Source organism: Callorhinchus milii, unplaced genomic scaffold, assembly GCF_018977255.1.
Source record: "Callorhinchus milii isolate IMCB2004 unplaced genomic scaffold, IMCB_Cmil_1.0 Scaffold825, whole genome shotgun sequence".
Taxonomy (NCBI): Eukaryota; Metazoa; Chordata; class Chondrichthyes; order Chimaeriformes; family Callorhinchidae; genus Callorhinchus; species Callorhinchus milii.
The window spans coordinates 1-3,398 of record NW_024705566.1 but is presented as its reverse complement, the minus strand read 5'-3'; the positions used below and the strand labels follow the sequence as shown (position 1 = coordinate 3,398).

Genomic DNA, 3,398 nt, shown 5'->3' with positions numbered 1-3,398 from the left:
CAAGTTAACGTATGATAATAAAGCATGTTTATATCTAGGTTCACGCCATAAATCATCACACGGAGGTCAGTAAAGTGAATTCCACCTTGTGGGGCCGCACCACTTAACACTGGAAAATCAACACTGTCTGTTCCTGATAGAGACAATATTCCCTGCTGCAAGAACACGGAATCTCCACCACTCTCTTTGGACGGTCAACAGGCCGGCAACTCGCAATACCACGGGACGACATTAACCAACTTCACATGAACGACACGCATCGGTCACTCCTCGCGCCACGTGCGTGCGCGGGTCGCGTGTCTAGGCTGCCGCACGTACGCACAAACACACCACGCGCGGGCATAACGCAGCACGAAGCTCTACCTCCTAGGACACGCGCGTCACTACGATCCCCCCGTGCCCGTCTTAGAGCGCCTGGAACTTCCACGCGTTTTGATCCTTGTAGTCCAGGCAGTCGGCGTGCGTGAAGTTGAGCTTCCACGCCGAGCTCTGGTCCTTGTAGTCCTGCAGGTAGTCGGCCGACGTGCCGAAGCCCAGCCCGGCCGCGCCGTACGCCTGCGCCGACAGCGCCGTGTGCGGGGACACGGGCCCCATCCCGGCCGACACGGCGCTCGCCATGGGCTCAGTCCGCCGGCGCCCGGGGACAGGTACGCGCTGCAATCCATCGCCGAGTAGTACGCGCTGGAGCCCGGGTAGCTCTGCGTGTACACGGACTGCTGGGGCGCATACGTGATCTGGTAGGGAGAGCGCTGCTGCTGCTGCTGTTGCTGCTGCTGCTGCTGGTGGTGAACCTGCTGCTGCTGTTGCTGCTGTAGCACGGCCGCAGAGGTTAGCGGGTCGGCCAAGCTGTCCGGAGACACGGCCGCCGGGCTCCAGAGAGACACCGCTGCGGCCGCTGCGGCCGCGGCGGCCGCGCTGCTGCCCGACGAACCGGAAGCAGCAGCTCCGGCCGCGTTGCCGCCCACTGGCGGCGTGAACTGGCCCCCGCTGCCGGCGCTGCTGTCGCCCGCGTTGCTGTCTCGCGGGGAGATCTTCTTCTTGGCCGGGCGGGCCTTGTTCTGAGCCGCGTTGTGCTGCTGCCGGCACTTGGCGCGCCGATTCTTGAACCACACCTGTGTGGGGACACCGCGTGCATGGGCGCGCGCGCCGGGACGCGTGGTTAAGATTCGGTGCGGAAAGTTGCAGTAGTTAAACATAAACAAAAAAGATCTCGGTTCCCTCGCTCTCTAAATCCGGCCCAAGTTGCTCGGTGACAGAATGAGTCCCGCAGTGTATTTAACTTGAACCCACCATCGTGGTGAAGTACGGTCAAACATCCCCATGACCGACTAGGCTAAATCCAGGTGACCGGTGATCAATTCATGACCACGGCCAACATCAGTGGCGGGTGATAACTGAATCGGTCCTGGGCACGCTGCCCAACCTGCACTGACCAGCGTGGTGAAATATGGTCAAACAACCTCCATGGCTGCCAGGGCAAGGCCTTCATCCAGCAGTAGATTGCCAAAGGGCTGTAAATGACGACTGCTAATTACGCCATCGCATGGCTCACAGATTTAAACTTGGACACGTGATTTGCACGTACATTCCATACGCGAAAAGAAGAAGTAGACGTTAATTATTCAGAGCAAATCACCCAGAATGTGATCATCACATCTCAGAGGCTAATCATCTTTAAAAAATAAATGCAACTATTAGTTTTACATATTGCGTCGTCAATGGTGCAAATTGCGTCTCACAATCGACGAGCAGGAACCACAGACGAGGCGGTGAGCCAGGACCGACCATCGCTCTGCAGTTCTCTACATATTAAGATATTTTCAGCCAATTAGTGAGCGTTTAATACACGTGGGGACAAGGGGGACGACAACACTCTAGCCCAGGGGTCGGCAACCTCCGGAGCCGCATGCGGTGGCTCTTTAAGGAGTGCTGCTTCGCGACACATTATTTATTAAGACCACACCGTCTCGTATTCACCACCACCACCACAGTGCGTTAAGGCTCTTGAAATATTGAGGGTTTATTTTGTTTACCGAATTCAAAAAGACCGTCTCTTCTTGTTGTTATTTTGGTGGCCGAACCCCGCTCTGTCCCATCCAGAAGGGACAGATGATATCAGATGATATCAGTCCACGCTTTTGCTGCACTGCATTCTGGTAGCAAGCCAGGGTTATCGCACCTCCTCGATGCCCACGGGAAGGGAGTTTTTCGCAAACATTTCATCATTTCTCCCATCCACCAACAACTCGCCGCTGCCCCACGGCGCCGGAGTGGAGGCGGTCGCGTGCGGCATCGCCGCCGCGTCCCGGGGTTACCCCGCGGGGTTAGAACCTGGAGAGCGCTTGGAGGGGTGACTACCACCATGCACCAGCAGGGTTGGCACGCGTGCCGGGCAGAAGCAGAGGGCAGTGCAGCAGAATACCTCTGCCAATCCGCACAGCGTGGCCAGCGTGAAGCACGGTGAACTATCACCCCCCCCCTTCTCTCTCCTCCACCCGTCAAGAGCCGTGCAGGCGTGGGAGGACCTCATCCATTGGCTGCGCAGTACTGTACATCTATTTAGAATCCACTGAGACCCAGAGGCTCACAGTTGTGTGTTCTTAGCTCGTGTGTTTTATTTGACCTTCTGTTATGCCTGTGGTTGCTAGTTCACTCGTTTTTTTAAAGAATCCACTGAGACCGGAAGCCTCTTTGTGGAGGTGGTGGGAGGGGACCCGGTAGGGGGGATCCCGGTGGGAGGGGGGGGGGACTCCAGTGTGGGGGGGGGGTAACCCAGTGGGGGGGGACCCGCTGGATGTGAGTGGTTGGCACCGTGAGGGCCCCATCTTCACGCGTGCCTCAGGGAGCTTGATCTTGATGATGGTGATGTAGGAGAATGAGCAATGATTATACTGATGCTTCGGAGGAGGACGGAAGTGACGCCACGGTGGCTAGGAGATGTTGACTACCTCGCCTCGTATACACGAGGTCGTGGGTTCGATCCCAACCCTGATGCCTGTATATTTGGAGTTTGCGTGTCTCTCTCCCTGTGGTCGCGTGGATTTTTCTCCGGGTCCTCTGGTTTTTTCCTCCACATTTAAGACACTTCGTTGAACTATCATTTGTGGCCAGGTCGCTTCTGAAAAAAGAGCTACACAGCTTAGTGGCCTTACCTGGTAAAATAAAAAATAGTTTCAAATAGATGGAGAAGTGATGATGATGATGATGAATGAGAATGGCCCCCACCTGCACGCGCGACTCGGGCAGGTTGATCTTGAGCGCCACCTCCTCGCGCATGAAGATGTCAGGGTAGCGCGTCTTGGAGAAGAGCGACTCCAGGATGTCGAGCTGCGCGCGCGTGAACGTCGTGCGCTCGCGACGCTGCTTGCGCGGGGCTGCTGCGGGGGGTGGGGAGCAAG

At 56.8% G+C, this 3,398-nt stretch overlaps 1 pseudogene; it reads right to left on the bottom strand.

Annotated features, from left to right (window-relative positions):
- Nucleotides 1-405: 405 nt before the first annotated feature.
- LOC121852497 lies at nt 406-3,384 on the bottom strand (annotated as a pseudogene).
- Between the last annotated feature and the right edge of the window lie 14 nt (nt 3,385-3,398).